Genomic DNA, 12,928 nt, shown 5'->3' with positions numbered 1-12,928 from the left:
GGGTTCATGCCCCGGTCCAGGAAGATCCCACATGCCGCAGAGCAGCTGGGCCTGTGAGCTATGGCCGCTGAGCCTGCGCGTCCGGAGCCTGTGCTCCGCAACGGGAGAGGCCACAGCAGTGAGAGGCCCGCGTACCGCAAAAAAAAAAAAAAAAAAAAAAATTAATGGGGAGGTGTTCCTCTTTAATCATGCAGTACCTTAATACGCATTTGAAAAAAATCCAAAATATACATTGATTCCATGATGAGGTGTTAAGATTGGAATCAAATTACAACCATACTTTCCTGATATATTAAGTCTTTTACTTAAAAAAACCCCACTCAAACCCTCAAATTGTTTTTCATACAGTTTCCTATTAAACTAAAGTAAGTATGCAGTCTTAGGAGAGCTGTCACTTTTTATAGCTGTCATGATGACAGAATGAACCATTTATTTTATCAGTATAGGCCTTATATCTCTGTGACAGGTGGAGATTATGATGACATTGTCTTCAACCTAAATTCATGAGCCTAAGAATGAAATTCCTAAGCTTGAAGATTTTCAAAACTGAAAGTAAACTATCAGATATAGTACCAAATTTTTAAATGGTTGTTATAGGAATGGGTCTAGTTAATTTCTTCATGTGGTTAATGCTTATTACAGTGATATTACTTAGTATATTAATATAATTCTCTCTTTATTGTTGGGTTTCTGGGACTGAGCTAGCAAGAAAACTACAAAATAAGCAACCCCTCCCCAGTGAACCACCTTGAGCAAATCCTGTGACTGACAAGGACTTTCAATTAAAGCCCCAGTTAAAGCTGCTTCAGAAATACTCTAAATTCCATCTCAAATTCAAAAAAAAAATTTTTTTTTTTGCAATTAGAAGCTCGTTGTTATCTTTGGATTCTGTTCTAGTTGTCAGTAGATAATGATAGTCTAATTGGAAGTCAATGGGCTTTCTTAATCTCTTTCGGTTGTAATAGCATTAAACCTTGCTGAACTCAGTTTTCCCATCTGTAAAATGCAGCAGATGTGGGCTAAAAAGATCACTAAGTTCCTTTTAATTAAAACATTCTATAATTCAAAACAATAAACATATGAAATAAGATCACAGAGTATAGAGTGGGCTGCTTATCCTTTATCTCTCTCCTGCCTCCAAAGTATAAAACTTTAAAACATTTCACTATTAGGGAAATGCAAATCAAAACTACAATGAGATAACATCTCACACGAGTCAGAATGGCCATCATCAAAAAATCTAGAAACAATAAATGCTGGAGAGGGTGTGGAGAAAACGGAACACTCCTGCACTGCTGGTGGGAATGTGAATTGGTACAGCCACTATGGAGAACAGTATGGAGGTTCCTTAAAAAGCTACAAATAGAACTACCATATGACCCAGCAATCCCACTACTGGGCATATACCCTGAGAAAACCATAATTCAAAAAGAGTCATGTACCAAAATGTTCATTGAAGCTCTATTTACAATAGCCCAGAGATGGAAACAACCTAAGTGCCCATCAACAGATGAATGGATAAAGAAGATGTGGCACATATATACAATGGACTATTACTCAGCCATAAAAAGAAACGAAATTGAGCTATTTGTAATGAGGTGGATAGACCTAGAGTCTGTCATACAGAGTGAAGTAAGTCAGAAAGAGAGAGACAAATACCGTATGCTAACACATATATATGGAATTTAAGAAAAAAAAAATGTCATGAAGAACCTAGGGGTAAGACACAAATAAAGACACAGACCTACTGGAGAACGGACTTGAGGATATGCGGGGGGAAGGGAAAGCTGTGACAAAGCGAGACAGAGGCATGGACATATATACACTACCAAACATAAGGTAGATAGCTAGTGGGAAGCAGCCGCATAGCACAGGGAGATCAGCTGGGTGCTTTGTGACCGCCTGGAGGGGTGGGATAGGGAGGGTGGGAGGGAGGGAGACGCAAGAGGGAAGAGATATGCGAACATATGTATATGTATAACTGATTCACTTTGTTATAAAGCAGAAACTAACACACCATTGTAAAGCAATTATACCCCAATAAAGATGTTAAAAAATTTTAAAAAAAATAAGAAAAAAAAACATTTCACTAAATCCTTCTCTGTTGAATTCAGTTGAAAATCTATTAGAATTTTTCCTTTGCATTTAAGATGAAGCAGAGTTATCTATTGAAAATCCACATCCATTTCCAGCAACATCGTTGGATCTTGAGCATATCATGCTAAGTGAGACAAGTCAGACAGAAAAAGACAAGTACTGTGTGATATCACTTACATGTAAAATCTAAAAAAGTCCAATTCATAATAAACAGAGTAAGATTCTGGTTACCAGGGGTTGGGGGGTAGGGGATAAAATTGATGTTGTTTAATGGTACAAACTTGCAATGAGCAGTAAATAAGCCATATTGATGTAATGCACAGTATAATGAATAGAGACAACAATGTTGTACTATAATTATGTAATGTGAAATATGGCTACCTTGGCAGTCATATTACAATATATTAAATGTATCAAAGTAGCATGTTGTACACCTTAAATTTACACAATGTTATATGTCAATATAGTCAATAAAAAAATGAAAGAATTCCACAGAGGGAAAAAAAAAAGAAAATCCACATTCAACTTCTATTTATTTGTAGCTTCTAACTAAAATTAAATCTTTTAGTGCATAATTATCTCTTACACCTCCACCCTATAAAACTTTTACTTCATATACTAACCTTAACTGATTAAACTACTCACACTGTCTATGTTGGTTTCAAATTCCTTTATGTACAGACTTCCAGTCTTTGAGGCCTAAGTTAAGAAGTGGGAAATGGGGTAGCAGTATGAAATGCAGTAGGAGCTGAAGAAGGAAGTGGGAAAGGAGGGTTGGCTGAGGAGTTCCCCTGGAGTCAAGTCCAACAGAGGGTTTCAACATTGGCAGCATCATAGATGGAGACAGTTTTTCAAAGGCTCCCAGTAGTAGGAACTCAAATGTTTGTTGACTGAAAAAAATAAAAAATGAATAAACAAAAAGGTAGGCAATCAGTTAGGTGGAGTTGGAAGATGAAGAGCAGGTAGCATTATTTTGTAAAGTCTGTTTGTAGGCTTGTATTATCACACTTCATGGTGAATACATGGCTAAAAGTTAGAGTTGCTTCAAAAAATATTTCAGTTTTGCACATGTCAATCCCAAACTCCCTAACTTGATGATAACCTGGAAGATTAAGGTATAAATTTCTTTTTTATGGTAAAGATGATAAACTATCACTTATATTAAGTCATTTAAGTTGGAGGACTGTTCATGGATTAAAATATTACAAACAGCTTCAAAATACAGAAGGTGCTTGCTCTAAATGTTTTCAGTAGTTCATTTTCTAGCCACTAGGGTACAAAATCAAAAACCTGCAAGAAATTCGTTTATTTGTTTTTTTTGATGTTTTTACTTTTATTTGTTATTTTGCTACCAACACTGAATTTATGTGACCATGTAATGCAGTTAGGCTATTTTAATTGCCAATCGTGACTTTGAGCCAGCTCTTATCCTTGTTAGAAATGTGGTAATATGTTTATTTCAAGTGTTACTTAGATCAATTAATTATGGTTGTAGTAGCTGTCAGTTATTTACAGTATTTGGGAGTAAAATCATGTCTCTTGTGTCACTTATCATATTGCAGCATGCTTATTTCATCTTTTTCTGTATTTAATTACCTTTTTCAATATGTCTATGATTCCCTCAAATTCTGGAACACTGTATAATTACTGGTTGTGTTTTTTCTTTTCTGGTTATGATGCTTTGAAATGCCTTTCTTTGATTCTTTTGTTTCTAAGCAAAGAGGAATAGTGTGATTTTTATTATTTAAATGTTAATAGTTTGATTAGTAAAGACAATAAAGTTAGTAATTCTTAAAATGTTATACTTTCCATCAGAAATGTTAAACCTAGCTGATTTTTCCTTATATGAAATGTTGGTCATGACCTTTATTTTTTTTGAAGTTAAAGAAGAAATTGGTATGCATAACTCAAGCAAAGACTTTTCTCTCTAGTTCTGCCCTTGAGAACACAAAAGAAAAAATTAATTTAATTTAATTTAGCACATCATTTGTTTAGTGACATTGGAACATTTAATGATATATATCACAGATTATTATATGTTCACATAAACTTCTCTTTTTAAACAGTGAATTTGAAAATGTTTAACCAAATAAAATAGCAAGTAAAAATATTATTGAGAGTAGGAACAATGTGATTTTTTAAAGTTTATTTATTTTTTTATTAATTTTTATTGGAGTATAGTTGCATTACAATGTTGTGTTAGTTTCTTGCTGTACAGCAAAGTGAATCAGTCATACGTATACATATATCCACTCTTTTTTAGATTTCCTTCCCATTTAACAATGTGTTTTAAATTTCATTATTTTCCTGCCTTTTTGTATTTAGTTCAAAGGGCTACTTGACATTTGCCATGCTTTTTTTTTTTTTTTTTTTAACATTTTTATTGGAGTATAATTGCTTTACAATGGTGTGTTAGTTTCTGCTTTATAACAAAGTAAATCAGTTATACATATACATATATCCCCATATCTCTTCCCTCTTGCGTCTCCCTCCCTCCCACCCTCCCTATCCCACCCCTCTAGGTGGTCACAAAGCACCGAGCTGCCATGCTTTTTTTAAACTAGTAAATAATCCTTTACTTGACTTAGCTTTTTGCTCATGAAGACCTTGTGATTCCTCTATGATGTCTGCAAGTTCTGAACTTCATCTCTATTAAATTATAGGTCATTGTCAGTTAAAAATAATCATGTATTTAAAGTGGACCTTTTATATACTAGCCTAAGATATCTGTTAAAAGAGTCAAGAAAGCATATTTAGACCTAGAAAATTTATAATTTATCAGGATAAGGTACTCTTGCATCGTTGTTGATAAAGAAAATATTCCTGTTTTGAAAATAAATGTGAATTTCAGCTATGTAGATTTTTAATGAAATTGAGCTCTTTGAGACTGAATATACATGACTAAGGATAGGAACACCAAATTAACTTAGCATTAAGTTCACTTTAAAAATCTTGATTTTACAGTGTGAAAAAATGTTGATTTTTGTCCATAAAAATTTATAATATTGATTTTAGGCATCAAAGTTTTATGAGTATTTAAAATTATTATGTCAGCAATTGTGCCTTATTTTGTCAATTGAATTATTATAAATTTCAACTTAGAAGGTTATACACTATTAATAATCAGTTTTTGTATATCCTTCTAGTAGTTGATAAAGGATACATGATTAAAATTGATAGCTAAGGTTGTCATTCTTTGTTTAGTTTTTATTGTAACTCTTAGTTAAAGAAGTGCTGATGATTGAGAGAGAACTTGTATTACATATATGTCAGGGAGCCTAGCAAATATTTAGAAAACAGACAAAAGTTTTATGATCATCAGAGATTTTATTGACTAGCTATAAACTACTTGGTTAAAAAAATAGTAACAACTTTTAGCACTTAGAAAATAAAAAAGATTTTAAAATAGAAAAGCAGAAGTTACAGCTGCTCCTTGTGGAAAAAAAAAACCTTATACATTTGCTTAATTTACAAGAAATGTTGCTGTTCCAACTGGGGTCTGTTAAAGAAGAAAAGTAATCCCAAGCTTGCCAGCATTGCAGAGAAACTGAGAGGTTTCTTTGTATTTATTTGAGCTCCTTAAAAGTAGCTAATGGTTTTATAGTTCTTTAAGTTGGTTGTAGGGTATTTTAAAGAACTGGTCAGCTAACCTGGTCCCAAGAGCCATTTGTTCCTCATTATAAGCAGAGGTCTTAAAATCTCCAGAGAAGCATTTGGCCCTCTTCACCCATGAGACCAGGTTTTTGCTTATTTGATTCCCATTTTGACTACTGATCATTTAAAATTATACCTTGATCTATTGGGTCATAGATAATTTACTCAACCCAGTGAACATAATAATTACGTTTGGTTTGGATTGTTTAACTTCAAATTCTACAATTAAGCATATAAACCATGTTAGCATCAGCTTAAGTTTATGAAATTTAACCAAATTTTGTTCAAGGAAGATAACTTGTGTGTATTCATGAGGTTCTGTACATGCTTTAGGTCCCATTGTAACAGAGATGAGTTGCTAACTTCTTTAATGCTGGTGACTAGATTAGTGGGTGTGAGGGCTTAGCCATTTTAGAGCAAGTGGTCTTCAAACCAAAATACCTGTACATTTCAAGGGTGTATGGGGTATGGTTGTTTTACATTTTCCAGATTCTCACTCTCCCTATATATATCATTTCTAAACCTGAGGTACCTGAAAATGTCTTTGCTTGTGGATTCCCCTTAGGTTTTTATATTGATAGAGCAATAATTATTTTTATTGCATTGTTTTATCACGTTCAGTATTTGTTTCTTTTTCATCTGATACTTCCTTAGGAGGCACACATTTTATATTATGTAAAACGCTGAGGGTTATTGGTAAAGATAGCAATGGTTAATAAGAATTACAAAATGATTTGCTTTTCTACCAGTTTAATCCCTAGTACCTTAAGGCAAGGCTTGTTAGCATGACTCCAGCTATCAGCAAAAAGAGGTCTTAAACTTTGTCTGCCAAAGAGTTGAGGGCTGAGTGAACTCTCCCAAGGGCTGTGTAGTTTGTCAGGAAAAGGCAGCTCACACAGCTACACAATTGCATGTTTGTTATATTCCTTGGAGATTGAAAACTCTGTTAGGTACTTGGCATTATTATTCTGAAGCCCCGGACAGCCCAGTGATAGGGGAAGATACGAGGTATTAACAGATCTGAAACTTATTATGTTGGGGAATAGTAACAGTGATTTAGGGCAGATTGTCACCAATTAAAGACTCCTTTGTTTAGTTGATATGTCTGTGTGTGTGTGTGTGTGTCTGTGTGTGTGTGTTTGTGTGTGCTATTTAGACTTAGTTTCTTCCTGTCACTTAAATATTCCTTTCATTGGGGGTTAGGGGGAGATGTTTATAATGGGCAATATTAATTATGCTGCACTAAGATACATTAGGGAGAATAGTTTGGTTGGGTTTTTTTTCGGTTTTGTTTTTGTTTTTAAATCCAATAGCTATTTTCTCGGGCTCTTCCCGATTACTGGAGAAGTTTTAACGAGATCATTTTAAACTGTGAGGATTTTTCTCCCTTGAGACTGTTGCCATTAGACCCCCATAAAATCTGAAAACTGCTTTTAGGCCTTCTCCTGTTTAGCTGCTGGCATGGAGCTTGAGAAGGTAAAGAAACACCTGGGGCTTTGTTTCTGTTTTTTAACAACCACCTTTGTTTCCCAGTAAATATTTTAATTAGAAAACATTCTAATCTTTCTCAGGCACTTCAAAAAATGCCTATGAAAACAAAGTATGAAAAATAGTTGTTTCAAGATCAGTCCTACTGTGTCCAGTCACTCATTTGTACAACCTTGAATCCATTTATTTAGTGCCTGACTTCAGGTCCTCATTTGTACAACCTTGAATCCTTTTATTTAGCGCCTGACTTCAGGTCCTCATCTGTACAACCTTGAATCCTTTTAGCGCCCGACTGCAGGTCGTCATTTGTACAACCTTGAATCCTTTTATTTAGCGCCTGACTTCAGGTCGTCATTTGTACAACCTTGAATCCTTTTAGCGCCTGACTTCAGGTCGTCATTTGTACAACCTTGAATCCTTTTAGCGCCTGACTTCAGGTCCTCGTTTGTACAACCTTGAATCCTTCTATTTAGCGCCTGACTTCAGGTCCTCGTTTGTACAACCTTGAATCCTTTTATTTAGCGCCTGACTTCAGGTCCTCGTTTGTACAACCTTGAATCCTTTTATTTAGCGCCTGACTTCAGGTCCTCATTGGTACAACCTTGAATCCTTTTAGCGCCTGACTTCAGGTCCTCATTTGTACAACCTTGAATCGTTTTATTTAGCACCTGACTTCAGGTCCTCATCTGCAATTGGGGGTGGCGGTGGAAGTGGGGGAGGTTGCACTTAGATCGTATAAGTTTATGGTTTTAGAAGCTGTAGTAATACAGGCCTATTTTACGCATTATTTTAGAGGCAAGGAATGACGACTCCACATTTCAGTTCGAAATGACAGTGAAAGCTGGATGCATTTTGAAATGGCACAGAAGTGGAGTTCTCTTATAAACTGGCAAGGAGACAGACTCAGGTCTGAATATCTATCTATCTCCTAAAAAGCCACTAGAGTTTAGTGCTAAAAATGTAGGCTCTGGTATCCCACTGAATCCAGGTCCAAACCTGAATCCAGGGTTATCACTTAACTAGCTACATACAATATAGCTATAGGAGCTGGGGAAATTTATGTACCCTCCCGTATGTCAGTTTACCGCTAGGCCTGAATTCCCCTGCAGGGCAGCCCCAGTTGGAGGAGTCAACATTATCCCCTTGATCTATTTTGCATGTTAAACCTTTGTCTAAAGTTTCAGTTGAACGAGGCATTCTGTGACAAAAGAGAAAAAAAGAAAGAAAGAAAGAAAAAACCCAAATAAGTGCCTTGAAAGCATAGATCAACTATGTCTTGTTTATCTTATTAGCCACCACCTCCTAGTACAATAGTACTTTTATTGAGTGAATGAACAAATGAGTGAATCGCAAATAAATCCTCAATAGTTTCATGACGCAGCATTTTCCCAGGGAATTTTACTATGCTTTAGAGATTTTGGAAACTTCTGACAAATGTGAATTTTCTGACTATTCTAATTATGTAATAACATTTATTATGCTGTTGATTCTCTTATACATAAATAGTAAATTAAGCTTAATTGATGGCAGTCCGGAAAAATGCCCTAATGTTTTGAGTTGTCTTATTCTCTGAACAAAATGACTAAGTGAGTTTTTATTAATTTGCTGCAACGTATGGGTATCAAAACAATATTTCAGTTATTAGTAATCATATATATACATCACACATATACAGACAGGTATAATCACATATTTGTATATATACCTATATAATCAAAATCAGTTAGTTTTGTGTCAGATTTTCAGTCAGTTAAAAATGATATGCATCAAACAAAATTAAACTTTGTCATCCTAATAGTTATAATATAATTAATCAAGAGATATGAATAAGCAGTTGAGATTTGGAATGTAGTAGCATAAAGGTCTAAACAGGTAAATGTGAGTCCTGTGTTAAATACTAAGGGGCAGAATTTGAAACCATAGCATTTTTAATCAATAAAACAATTTTCATATTATTCTTCTCCTCCCAAATTATCAACTTTTACATATGTACACATAATTTGATGATATGGGTTTCTTATTTTTCTATTCTCCTCATGGGAGGATTTGTCTGTATATTATCTCTCTGTCCTCTTATCCCTTAAAAATGGCATGTTCAGTTCTTCAAATCAGAAACCTGGGGTATCACTGTTGACATCTTTCTCTCTTTCAGCTTCAACCCCTCAAGAAGTTGTTTTGATTTTTACCCCCAGTGTATACCTCTCCTTTCCCTTTTGTACCAAATCCAGTGTCATTATAATAGTATAAAAATAATCATCATTTTCCCCCTTAATTACTACAATAGCCTTCTAATTGGTCTCTCCACTTCAGTTCTTATTTCCCTCTTCATTTCATTCACAGAGGCACTAAAATGAATATTTAAATAGGATAATTCCAGCTCTGCTTAAAAACTACAGAAGTGGCTTCTCATGGGAATTAAAATAAAAACTGACCCTTTATCATGACCGCTGTGCGCAGCAGATCTGGCCTCTCCTTCCCCTGACAATCTCATGGTGCACCAGTGTCAACCTGTCCCACTAACCAGAGTCTGAGTCTCTTAAAGTTTTTTTCTTCAACCTGGATTATTTCCTATGCCTGCAATACACTTCCATAGGATAAGTTCTATTCATTTTTCAGGATTTAGTTGAACTGTTATTTAAATTATTTCCTTCATTAGTTTCTCACACAGCAATCCTATCCTTTCCTTCATGTCATGTATCACAATTGTAGCTGTGTATCTATGCATGTGTTTATTTGACTATTATCTGTCTCCTCCCCATACCTTGCACACCATGAATGTAGGACTTGAGCTGATGTTAGCGCTATTTCAGATATAATACCCAGCATTCAGAAGGTGTATTGTAAATATTTATGTTCTGAATGCCCACTATGTCTTGGGCATTATTCTAGGCACTGGATACATAGAGTGACAAAAACAAACTTCTCGTTCTCATGGAGCTGACATTTGAATACAAAAAGCCAGACAATAAATAGATAAGTATATTCCTTTGATCAAGGAATATATATATATATATATATTTCTATTTAGCAGGGCGCTAAATAGAAAGTTGGATGTTATAAAAGAAAGAACACGTCTCTCCTGCCCTAATCAGGGTCCCATACCTCAGATAGTCTCATTGTATCTGTGTTTTTTTAACCCGCCAGCCTACTCCTGAATATGACTTTTGCTCTGGCACTTAGAAACCCTCATCAATGGCATTCTTTGTCCTCCTTTCCATTTGTACTGGCAGCTGAGAAATTTGGCAATTCCTCACATAGTGACTAATAGTAATACTTCTTTGCAGATGTAATGCACATATAAATGGCAAGTCCTGTACAAACACTAAATAATTAGTCTTCGTAATAACCCTAGCAAGATGGAGTGTAAAATTTTCTGTTCTGTATGGAAATAACTGAGCCATTGTGAATATACCTATTAAAATCATAGCATAGTGGTGGGATACATGGGGTGATTCTAAAATCCCTGACTTGTGTTTTTTGACTCCTAAATAAACATTATCTACAAATAATACTCTATCAAATGGTGTTTTACAAAAGCTGCATTCTTCATTAATAAATCCATTTAATTTATAGTTGAAAGTGTATACAAATCAAACATCTAGTAAGCTACTGACATCTTTAAGTGAGAACATATGATTTTAGCAACCTGACTAACTTTGGGAGTTCATTTTTTATGATCTACCAGATTGCAAGTCTGCTGAATATTAACTATTTAAATGTTAATCCTTATTGAGGTACACCTTTCTCTGGAATGCATCATAGGTTTTAACGTAAATCTAGCATGCCAAACTTCACCCCTTTGTCTTGATGACTTGGTGCCAGTGTAATACACTCTAGGGTACATCTTGTAGCAACACATGATTCCTGAAGTGAAATAATGAAACCAGAAAACATTGACAGCAGAGAGCTGTGAGAGCTTTTCCTAGGAAGTGTCACTATGCTGTCCATGTTTCTGCAAAATGGGAATGTGGTTTAAGCTTGGACCCAACCTGGAAGTAATTCTAATCACTAAAAGAGCAAGGATGGCTTTCCCCCATTGCTGCCGCCCAGCAGAACACAGAGGCATGCAACTGTGTTTAAGCCTGTTCCTCCATCATATGTTGTTTAAAACAAAACCCAATAAATGGCTATTAATTACTTTCATTTTGGTAATAACTTATCTTTCTATTTGCAGGGCTTTGTATTCAGTGCTAGTTAAGATTGAGTGATGTTTGACATCCATCCATACTATATCACTTTTTCAGAATGTATAATTTTTTTTAAAAAAAGTACTGCTTTCCTAGGGTAGAGCATAGGAGGTTTGTGAATCTTGAAAAGCTGCAGTAGTTGAGAAAATAAGTGCTTTTACTAGCATACTTTCTTCCAGGATCTTAACCAAAGTATAATTTAAGGTTTCAAAATAAAGTTGCATGCTACAAAAAACACAAGTGGAAGATGACATAATTATTGAAGAGCATTCATAGATCTTTTCAGTGTCAAATTTTAAAAAGTTAATATGTACCCTTTAGGAAATGATCATGACTAAATCATAACTTTATACAGAATTGATGTGTGCATGCATCATTTTAAATATCAAATGCCTTAGCTTTAGAATATGATGCTATAAAATAGATAATACTTCATGAAAGATTATTTTATACGTTATCATTTTAGTTTTTTTTTTAAATGGGTTAAAATATGTTTCTGGACATACCTCCCTTTGGTTGGAATGCTTTTAAACATTTGGAATTATGATTTTATTTTAAGAAATGTTAAGGAGTTTTGAAAAACATTTTACGCCAGATAACACTTTGCTCTTCTGGGTAACGCTGTGAGCTTAAAAAGTAAGAATGCAAATAGTTACGCCTTTATGATATGCTTCCTTGGCTGGCTTCTAAAGCATATATCTTAATACAAAATAACCTGCAATAAACCCTATTGTATTACCATTTCCTGACAAGGTGAAGATTAATGTTGTTTCTTGACCTACCTCTCCACTGATGTAAACTGTGCTGCAAGGGAAATACAAATGTTATAGCACGGGTGCCAAGCACCCAAGTATGTGCTCAGTACAGATGTGTTAAATGAAAGAATAATAGTTATTTTAAAATGAAATACAACTTACTTATGTTAAGTAGACATTTAGATAACGAACTAAAAGTATCAAAGAAGTGAGTAATACAATCTCTGCTAGTTAAAGACAATAGAAGTGATTAGTGATTTTGAAAGCAGTTGAAGTGGTACATTGTAACCGAGGCAGGCTGTCTCTGAGCATCCTTAAAGCTGTTGCCTTTGGGAATACACTTCCTCATTTATTTTCTCCTCAAATATGTCCCATTTTTAAGGGTTTCATTCATTTTTTTCCCTTCCCCTGTCGACTGCTTACTACTATTTGCTGCGAGGTTTCATTGATAAAAGTTATCTTTTCAAGTAGAAAAATAAATTCCCAGGACTGCATATTCTCTTCCTCTGTTTTTCCCAAGATACCCATTAAAATTCTAATTTAAATGCTCATATTTAATTAAGATGCTTATTATTGTGCAGCTTTTTCAGTCATTTTGTTGTTGAAATAGAAGAATCATAATAAAAGCACGACATAGGTAATCTGAATGATGATTTCTAATTCTCAGTATGCCACTGAAAATCTTCAGTGGCCTCTTCCAAACGTGGAAAAATCTGAGAAGATACAAGAATACACAATATATTCAAA

At 34.7% G+C, this 12,928-nt stretch overlaps 1 protein-coding gene across 8 annotated transcripts in view; it reads left to right on the top strand.

Annotated features, from left to right (window-relative positions):
• Positions 1-12,928, top strand: part of ROBO1 (roundabout guidance receptor 1) — a 396,160-nt gene that overhangs the window by 239,434 nt on the left and 143,798 nt on the right. The window contains exon 1 of one of the 8 annotated variants that reach the window (XM_027102640.1): positions 8,048-8,146. The exons of the other annotated variants lie outside the window; for them this stretch is intronic. The gene's annotated coding sequence lies outside the window, so the exon portion shown is untranslated. Of the gene's footprint in view, positions 1-8,047; positions 8,147-12,928 lie in introns of those variants that run through there. 8 annotated transcript variants of the gene reach the window in all.

This window comes from Aethalodelphis obliquidens, unplaced genomic scaffold (genome assembly GCF_003676395.1).
Source record: "Aethalodelphis obliquidens isolate GAN/ISIS:26980383/991018 unplaced genomic scaffold, ASM367639v1 scaffold1, whole genome shotgun sequence".
Lineage (NCBI taxonomy): Eukaryota > Metazoa > Chordata > Mammalia > Artiodactyla > Delphinidae > Aethalodelphis > Aethalodelphis obliquidens.
Note: the sequence above shows the minus strand (reverse complement) of the source record. Positions and strands in the feature narration are given on the sequence as shown.